We start from the raw sequence: 10,361 nt of genomic DNA, 5'->3' as shown, positions 1-10,361 counted from the left end.
GAGAAGTCATAATTTAACTGCAATAATTCATTGGGGTATTGACTCTACAAGGTGTCGAAAGAATTCCACAGGGATGCTGGGCCATGTTGACTCCAAAGCTTCTCAGTTGTGTCAACTTAGCTGGATGTCCTTTGGGTAGAGGACTATTCTTGATGCACACAGGAAACTGTTGAGCGTGAAAAACCCAGCAGCGTTGCAGTTCTTGACACACTTAAACCGGTGCGCCTGACACTACTACCATACCTTGTCACAAGGCTTAAAAATCCTTATTTAACCTGTCTCCTCCCCTTCATCTACACTGATTGATGTGGATTTAACAAGTGACATTAATAAGGGATCATAGCTTTCACCTGGTCAGGTTTATGTCATGGAAATGTTTTGCACACTCAGTGTATGAGCACCCTTCCAGGCTGTCTGTCCATACGCAGCTTGGATGAACAGAGCACACATGCTGAGCATGGTCTACATCTACAGCCAATTGACCTCTCCTTCCACTCCAGCTGTGCCATCACAGCTCTGAAATAGCCTCATCACTTCCACTACAGTAGATGGCAGCTAGCCTAGCAACAAGGCCCAATCACACCAGTGCAACCAACCAACCTCCCATTAGACAACAGCTTCATATAATTCCCTGATACCATCAACCCCATCACAGAACATCTACAAACAAAGTCTTACACATGTAGCCCTGAATTACTGAAATTAGTTTAAGTGTGTCCTTTTTCTCATATGAGGCCTGATATGACTGTTCTGTGCCAAAACAGCACATCAAATATACTGAACCAATGTAAGCATTTGAATTTACTCTCACACAACATTAAAGTGTGGCAGCAATCGTAACACCTCCTAATATGAGATATTCAACTAGAGAACTACTCTGGAAAGGCAAGATGGGTGAGAGAGTAAATGTTGGGAAGTCTAAAGCTGCTGAAGACACAGTGGAGAAAGAGAGAAGATGGTCCAAGTCTGACTGCCTAGTGCTTGGAGCGAGCTTCACCCTGCAAACGGTGGTGCTCCCTTAGCCTGTAGTGAGAGAGACAGAGAAAGAGTTCATTGACAACAAAACATGTGGTTAACACTCAAGAAGCCTTCTTGAAAATATTCAACTTCTTTGGACACAGGCCTGACAGCGTTGATCTTGATGAATCCAGAGGCGTCACACGGTTCGTAGTCTCCCTGCACGTCCATACCGGGGAAAAGACTGGGGGTACAAGATAAGTTAGTGTGTAAGCTCATGTGGTTGGGAAATAGCTCATACAACTGCTCATTCTAAGCTGAACAAGTGATTCAACACCCGTCTAGCCCACAGGAGACGTAGGATGATGAATTACATTATTAACCACAGGAATAATTGTATCATTGATGTTCCACTCTATGTAAAATGTCAAATCGATTTGTCTCAATGCATTTGCTCTTAATGTTTGTGGTTGTTTTTTCCTCTGAAATCACAAACACACAGACAAACAGGCACACAAGTCATTTGTAGACAAAATCCCAGTTGTGTATCAACTCCAAAGTAGATTAAATGTAGAGGAAATGGATTTAACCTGATGTTTTTCTGTCTGTAACCACTCTTTTGTAAGCAACTCCTGTGATGTAACCATGGTGCCTGTGAACATCTTCTATTATATAGGCCTCTTGTGGCTCGGTCCTTTCTCCTTCTCTGTGTGTATTTGTAAAGGTGTGAGAGAGAGTGTGTATGTGCTCTATGTAATTACAGTCATTTCTACCTGCAGCGCTGACCCCCTCCCACCCTCTGCTCCTCCTCCACTGGGCCCAAGCTGCTAATCTAAGACCTGCACTCATCCTTCGGAGACACACCGCACTGGAGGAAATCAAAGAACAGAATAAACGCGACAGGAAGAAAAAAAAGAAGATGCCATCATCAACTCTCAAAACAAAGCTCCCTGTCTAACTAACTACCATCTTATGAGTGCAGTCTATGAGACGTTGAATGGCTGTGGAAGATGGTTTCCAGAAGGTGAATACACAGAAAGGCCCTGTGGTCTAATTGACCGCCAAACACCTAGCAGTCAACTTTGTGATATTTGTCCCAGACCAACGCAGTGTGTGTGTGGTGCCGTACCACTGTATTAATGACATTGTTGAGAAGACACAGGGAGCCGGACGCCATGGTCTTACAGTCTAAGCCTGGGGTTGGAGGGTGGAATGATGCATGTGAGTGAGAGCGGGGCGGTTCTTCAGGTGGACTTTGGGCCACAATGGGATCCTTCACAGGACACTCAGCCCATCTGTTGCCTCAGAATAGTGCCTCTAAGGACTCCTCTAGTGCAACCCAACACTCAGTCACCCTGACGTCAAGTCCCCCTGAGCCACACTTCCAGCAGGAATATGTGTGTGTGTGTGTGTGTGTGTGTGTGTGTGTGTGTGTGTGTGTGTGTGTGTGTGTGTGTGTGTGTGTGTGTGTGTGTGTGTGTGTGTGTGTGTGTGTGTGTGTGTGTGTGTGTGTGTGTGTGTGTGTGTGTGAGAGAAAGAGAGAGAGAGACAGAGAGCGAGTTTGTGCGTGTGAGAGTGATTGTGTGCGTGTGTGTATGAGAGAGAGCGGTCAAGCTCTCAGTTGCACACCTCCCCCTGCTTAACTAGAATGAAACCTGTGCTTTGGCCCTAAAAGCAGAGCTCTCCTCTCCATTGGCTGGAAATGCCATTAGCGGTGGCAGGGAGATGGAAAGAGGCATATGGGGGCTTTGCTTTGGTCAGCACTGAGCCAGCCCAGGGGGCATAAAGGGCACAGGGGGTCAGGGGCCTGAAATGACTCTGGGGGGGTTGGGGATGAGAGGAGCCTCCAGAAATTGAGCTTGACACCCCTGCTCTACTCTCTGATGTCATTGTAGCCAGTGTCCATTTATTGTTGGTGTGGGGTCAGTGGAGGATAAGGGCAAGTGACCAGAGCAAACAATGGAGACACCGCATATATGCACTGAACTGATTATACTGTACCCATATCCAGAGATAATGGGCATACATACACACAATGCTATAGGTCTTGACCTGACCAGTTCCTGTTGCGACTCACGGCCCATTTGGGCGACTCAAGATGTAGACCTGCCCCTTTAAAAAATGTTTTATTTCACTAGGCAAATCAGTTAAGAACAAATTCCTATTTTCAATGACAGCCTAGGAACAGTGGGTTTAACTGCCTTGTTCAGGGGCAGAACGACAGATGTATCTTGTCAGCTCAGGGATTTGAACTTGCAACCTTTCAGTTACTAGCCCAATGCTGTAACCACTAGGCTACCCTGCCGCCCTACCCTGAAGACAGACAGCTGCACCTTGCCCTCCATACTCTCCTGGGACTTGTCTATGCAGTGCCGGACAAACTCACACTCCGGACTGTACCAGAAACCTGGGGACAACAAGGAAATAAGGAATAAGATGCTAGATAAAGGGACACTTGATTTCATGAACATCCCTGCCCTCTCGCTGTACCTGAGCCAGGCGTACAGGCAGCTTGGCCCAGTCATTCAGTCACAGAGATACACAACACACTAGTGGTGTGGGGGCTGTGCTTTGGCAAAGTGGGTGGGGTTATATCCTTCCTGTTTGGCCCTGTCCGGGGGTGTCCTCGGATGGGGCCACAGTGTCTCCTGACCCCTCCTGTCTCAGCCTCCAGTATTGATGCTGCAGTAGTTTGTGTCGGGGGGCTAGGGTCAGTTTGTTATATCTGGAGTACTTCTCCTGTCCTATTCGGTGTCCTGTGTGAATCTAAGTGTGCGTTCTCTAATTCTCTCCTTCTTTCTTTCTCTCGGAGGACCTGAGCCCTAGGACCATGCCCCAGGACTACCTGACATGATGACTCCTTGCTGTCCCCAGTCCACCTGGCCATGCTGCTGCTCCAGTTTCAACTGTTCTGCCTTACTATTATTTGACCATGCTGGTCATTTATGAACATTTGAACATCTTGGCCATGTTCTGTTATAATCTCCACCCGGTACAGCCAGAAGAGGACTGGCCAACCCACATATGCTCTCTCTAATTCTCTCTTTCTTTCTCTCTCTCGGAGGACCTGAGACCAAGGACCGTGCCCCAGGACGACCTGACATGATGACTCCTTGCTGTCCCCAGTCCACCTGACTGTGCTGCTGCTCCAGTTTCAACTGTTCTGCCTTGTTATTATTCGACCATGCTGGTCATTTATGAACATTTGAACATCTTGGCCATGTTCTGTTATAATCTCCACCCGGCACAGCCAGAAGAGGACTGGCCACCCCACATAGCCTGGTTCCTCTCTAGGTTTCTTCCTAGGTTTTGGCCTTTCTAGGGAGTTTTTCCTAGCCACCGTGCTTCTACACCTGCATTGCTTGCTGTTTGGGGTTTTAGGCTGGGTTTCTGTACAGCACTTTGAGATATCAGCTGATGTACGAAGGGCTATATAAATAAGATTTGATTTGATTTGATTTGAACACACAACTTCTAGTGACACAGTCATTCCTCACCTGTCAATCACCGTGATCACCACTGTGTGAGGTGTTCTGGCACAAAATCGCTGCTGTCTGCCATTCATCATCCATGACAGGTGGGTACTACACATTGTTATGTATTTTGCGCAACTTTACCTATTTATCATCAATGTCAGGGGATTTGAAAGCAAGGGAAAGTTATATAAGGCTGGATAGAGACCGTTTTTGACCAATCATTGTGTGTGTGTTCTAGGAGAGAAAAGAACCCTGCCCACCCCTCCATATGAAGTGATTCCACCAATGCTGAATGTTCTGTGAGCATTGTTTTAATGTTTGGGGTTTTACTTGCGGTATTCTCCAAATGTACCGTTGTAAAGCATCTCAGAGAACTTGACAGCCAGGCCCTGTTTGATCCTCCTGACCTCTCGGCCCATGGTGAAGGTCTCCAAGTCCAGGTGAGCGTGGTACCGGATGGTGCCTCCTGGATGGCGGCGGACAAAGGCGATCCCGCAGGTGAAGAAGACTGATGTGGAGGTCCAGGGCTGGCGTGGTTACACGTGGCCTCCAGTTGTGAGGCCGGTTGGACGTACTGCCAAGTTCTCTAAAATGACGTTGAAAGCAGTTTATGGAATAGAAATTAACATTCAATTCTCTGGCAACAGCTCTGGTGGACATTCCTGCAGTCACCATGTCAATTCCACACTGCACATTTTAGAGTGGCCTTTTATTGTTCCCAGCACAAGGTGCACCTGTGTAATGATCATGCTGTTTAATCAGCTTCTTGATATGCCACACCTGTCAGGTGGATGGATTATCTTGGCAAATGAGAAATGTTCAGTAACAGGGATGTAAACAAATCTGTGTTTTGTATTTATATATTTTATCAGTATAGATTGGTGTACCTAATAAACTGTCCGATGGATGTATGCATATCGGGGGGTTGGATAAAAAGCAGAAGACATTTGTATCTCGCGTGGACATATAAAGCATACCTTGTCTTCCACTCCATCAGAACTTGGGGGGGGGGGGGAATTATCAGAAGAGGGCCATGGCGTTTCCTGTGTCCAAGATAACCTCATCATCCGTCCTTCCAGGACCAACTCAAATCAGACAGCTGTAATAGGCACCAGCCATCTTCACCCTCCTCCACTGTGGCAGGCAGACAGGCCAGCACCACTGTATCTCACCCCAGTCAGAATGAGCCTGTCGTGGTCAAATGACAGGGTAGGAAGCCCCCGCCTGCCCAAATCTAGGACCTGGGCTCTCCCTACCCTGCAATTTACCCCTATTGCACTGTTGATGGGGACAGAGGGGGGAGTGACAAGAGAAATGAAGCAGTCACTCAGCGGTTTGTCTTGAGGTAAAGGAGAAGAAGGGAAGGCCAAAAAAAGAGACAGGAGCAGAGGAAAGAAGAGCAGAGTTCATATGTTTCTCTGTTCAAATAATTCCATTCAAATATGCTAAACCACTGGGACATCTCTGTTTAATCAACTACGCTTTGCATGTATAGGCAGCATTATCAGGACAGATTGAAGGATGATATTCCTGTGGTGGAAGCCCTTCATCCTTTTCCAATACTTCAGTCTCTTTGATTTCACATCTGTGGATGGGCACTTTATTTTGCGTGTTGTTAAAAGAGTACCTTTCTGTCCTTTACAATTCTTGTCTTAGATGTAGCCTACCTGAAGGTGAGAAGGGGTGGGGGACCCAAACATCATCTGAAAATTGAGAAGCATTTACACAGCACCGCCAGCCCAAAAGAGAACAGCAAACCTGATAATCATCTAAACCTCAAAAGTGGCAATCTGAGCCACTAAGTCTGGGTTTTGTTGCGAGGGCAAAGAGGACAAAAATCGGGAGATTTCCACTGTTACCATCTGATAAAACAGTTCAAACTGCCCTCTAACCCAATTGATCTTCAGCATCCCAAACTCAAGTGTTATAATATTATACCTAAACAAACTACGGTTCAATTTAGGCAGACAAAAGGCCAGTGATTTCCAGGCATTAATCTTTTAAACAGTTTCTCTGTTTCTAGACCAAATCTGCTCGAGGGTTAGATGGGTTAAGACTAAGCATTAACCCAACCTCGGCTGAGCTGGTACATGCCTTTGGGCGTATAGCCCACTCACGCACACACACTTAAATTGCTTCCTTATGCTGTCAAATCAGTCTATTGCGCGCGAGATGGCGCTGTGGAACAAGATGAAACGTCTTTGAACAAGCAAACACTGGAGAGCCAGTGGTCGAGAACGTAAAATGTGGTCGAGCGAGCAGAGGATGGTTTCCTTCGAGCGCACAGGCAGCGGGAGCGCGCACATTGAACACGTTGCAGGTGTGACTGAGGGAGCTCAACATCATTGCCACACGCAAACTATTAACATCGAGAGCAGAGATTTTTGTTTTGCAGAGATACTTAATACATGTCAAGACTTAGAAGTTACTGCGCTCTAATAAATACATCGCATCCCCACATTAATTTCTCTAGACAAAAAAAAAACAACGAATCTTGCTCTTGCAACTGCAATCTTTAACTATAATTTTATTACAGGTCAAAATTCTAGCCAATGAGCATGGTCGTCATTAGTGAACACAGCCACAAATGAATTATTATTATGGCTAAACCCAGCTTATTTCAAAAATGTATATTTTTTATTAAACACAACCCTAACAACACTGGTAACCTTATGCCTAACCCTAACGTTTAATCAAGACCAAAAAGCTAAATGTAGTTTTCTTAATTTTTATTTTATTTTTACCATTAAAGCAAATTTTTACTTTGTGGTTGTGTTATCTAGTGGAAACCGGATTTTGACGGTGAAAGGCAAGGGGATGGTGAAGTAGGAACGATGTTTGACAATAAGAAGGTAAGTGCAAACGTTTTTTCAGTAGAGAACCTAACTATGATTTTGAATATTGAATATTGAAATGCAAGTAGTTGGCTAGTTATTTGGTCTTCTGTTATTAAAGAAGGCTATTGATTAGGCATGTCAGCGTCAGGTAGCAGCTCGCTAACATAGTTCACGTTTAACCACAAATTACTAGTATCTTTGGATTTTACTAAGAGTATTGTAGCTAGCGAGCTACGTTAACGAGGGGTTAGTATGGAAGGAGAAATGTGAAGACCTGCATGACTGGGAGGGAGAGGCAGGGAAGACCCTCACTCCATCCTTTTTTATTTTCCCCTTATTTTCCCACACCAGGTAAGTTGGCTGAGAACACATTCTAATTTACAGCAACGACATGGGGAATAGTTACAGGGGAGATGAATGAGCCAATTGTAAGCTGGGTATGATTAGGTTACCGTGATGGTATGAGGGCCAAATTGGGAATTTAGCCATGTCTCCAGGGTAAACATCCCTACTCTTACGATAAGTGCCATGGGCTCTATAGTGACCAAAGGGAGTCGGGACACCTGTTTAACGTCCCATCCGAAAGACGGCACCCTACACAAGGCAATGTCCACAATCACTGCCCTGTGGCATTGGGATGTTTTTTAGACCAGAGGAAAGAGTGCTTCCTACTGGCCCTCCATTACCACTTCCAGCAGTATCTGGTCTCCCATCTAGGGACCAACCCTACTTCGCTTCATAAGCAAGCCAGCAGTGGGATGCAGGGTGGTATGCTGCTGGCTATCCTTTGAGATAGTCTATTTAAAATACATATTTGATTACTTTTACTCTGGCAATTTTTGTGCAGTTACAATAAAATAGAATTACCTCTAACCATTCGCTCGCTACAGGCCCAGGTTCACTATGTGGTGGGCAACACAGGAGGTTGGTGGCACCTTATTTGGGGAGAATGGGCTCCTGGTAATGGCTGGAGCGGAATAAGTGGAACGTTATCAAATACATTTAACATGGTTTCCATGTGTTTGATGCCATTACATTCGCGCCATTCCAGCCATTATTATGAGCCGTCCCTCCTTTAGCAGCCTACCTTGGTGGGGAAGTTGTTGGCTCTAATCTATGCACAGCACTCTGGTGACTTCCTGCATGTAACCATGACTTCTATCAATCACCCCGGTAACTTAATCATTAGTGGTATTGAGAGTTTAATCATTACTGGTACTTTGACACTGTATGGAGTAGAGGTCGACCGATTAATCGGAATGGCCGATTAATTAGGGCCGATTTCAAATTTTCATAACAATCGGAAATCGGTAATTTTGGACGCTGATTTATTTCTTATTATTATTAATTGTTAATGATTGAATCTTTATTTAACTAGGCAAGTAAGTTAAGAACACATTTTTATTTTAAATGACTGCCTAGGAACGGTGGGTTAACTGCCTTGTTCATTGGCAGAACGACAGATTTTTACCTTGTCTTGTCAGGGATTCAATCTTGCAACCTTACGGTTAACTAGTCCAACGCTGTAATGAATTTCCTCCTCTTCTTCCAAAGAGGAGAGGCGAAACGGATCAGAGGACCAATACGCGGCGTGGTAAGTGTCCATGGTTCTTTTTAATGCGTTAAGGTACACATGGCACTACAGACCACAAGGCACTACAGAGGGCAGTGCGTACGGCCCAGTACATCACTGGGGCCAAGCTTCCTGCCATCCAGGACCTCTATACCAGGCGGTGTCAGAGGAAGGCCCTAAAAATTGTCAAAGATTCCAGCCACCTTATTCATAGACTGTTCTCTCTGTTAGCACATAGCAAACGGTACAGGAGTGCCAAGGTCCAAAAGGCTTCTAAACAGCTTCTACCACCAAGCTATAAGACTCCTGAACAGCAAACCAAATGGCTACCTGGACCATTTGCGTTGACCCCCCATTTATATGCTGCTGCTACTATTTATTATCTTTGCATAGTCACTTTACCTCTGCCTACATGTACATATTACCTCAATTACCTCGACTAACCTGTACCCCGCACATTGACTCTGTACTGGTACCCCCTGTATATAGCCACGTTACTGTTATTTTATTGTTGCTTTTTAATTTATTTTAATTTCTTTGTGTACTTCAGTATATTTAGTAAATGTTCTCAACGCTTATTTTTCTTACCTGCATTGTTGGTTAAAGGGCTGTGTGTGTGTAGAGAACATGTATGTCTGACAAGGTGGAGTCAGGCTTTTACTTCATCACCCTGGACCACTACACCTATGAGGCAGAGGATGCCAAGTTTGGACCTGTGAGCCACCTTTGACCTTGACATAACTTTCTTCTAAGGCTTTTGGGGTCATGGGTGTTCCCTAACTCATCTTGTGCCTTACACAACTCCGCACATATGTATCCCCCATCTGCCCCAATGGCTTGTACCTGTTGTGTTGGCCTAGTTACCAGACCAGTGGGAGGAGGTGTTGACAGTGATTCGTTTCAGTGTGATCCTCAAGCTTTCGCTGTGCCAACACCATGCCTGGCGACAACCAGATGATATTCCTCCACCCTGGATCACAGTGGACACACTCATAATCTCTCTGTGTATGTTTGTTGCACATGAGAGCGTGCGTAATGGGTCTATATATGCACATTTGTGTGTAGTGGAGGAAATATACATTTATGTGTATGAGTCTATTCAGTATGTATACCCCCTGTATTAAAGGCCTCACTTTGCTTGTGTGTGATTTAGTGCAGTGTTTTGTGACCACTCTCTCTCTCTCACACTCACCTCAGATATGTGGTGCTCCCCAGACCGAGGCAGGGATGGGCTAGACCAGGGCTTCCAAACCCTCTTTCTGGAGATCTACTATCCTGTAGGTTTTCAGTCCAACCCTAATTTAGCATATCTGATTCAGCTAGTTAAGGTCTTGTTGAGCAGCTTATTAGTAGAATCAGGTGTGTTAAATTAGGGTTGGACTGAAAACCCACAGGACTATAGATCTCCAGGAAGAGGGTTGGACAGCCCTGGACTAGACTGTTTGTCTGAGCTTGCACCTCTACTCGGCACTCAGCGATGTCCAGTCCCTGTACACACTCATCGACTCGGTTAGTTCC

The 10,361-nt window shown here is 45.4% G+C and overlaps 1 pseudogene; it reads right to left on the bottom strand.

Moving 5' to 3' along the window:
• Positions 1-974: 974 nt before the first annotated feature.
• Positions 975-10,361, bottom strand: part of LOC124047681 — a 48,616-nt pseudogene continuing 39,229 nt past the window's right edge.

The sequence above is a fragment of the Oncorhynchus gorbuscha genome, linkage group LG11 (genome assembly GCF_021184085.1).
Source record: "Oncorhynchus gorbuscha isolate QuinsamMale2020 ecotype Even-year linkage group LG11, OgorEven_v1.0, whole genome shotgun sequence".
NCBI classification, from domain to species: Eukaryota; Metazoa; Chordata; class Actinopteri; order Salmoniformes; family Salmonidae; genus Oncorhynchus; species Oncorhynchus gorbuscha.
This window is presented reverse-complemented; position numbering and strand designations above follow the sequence as displayed.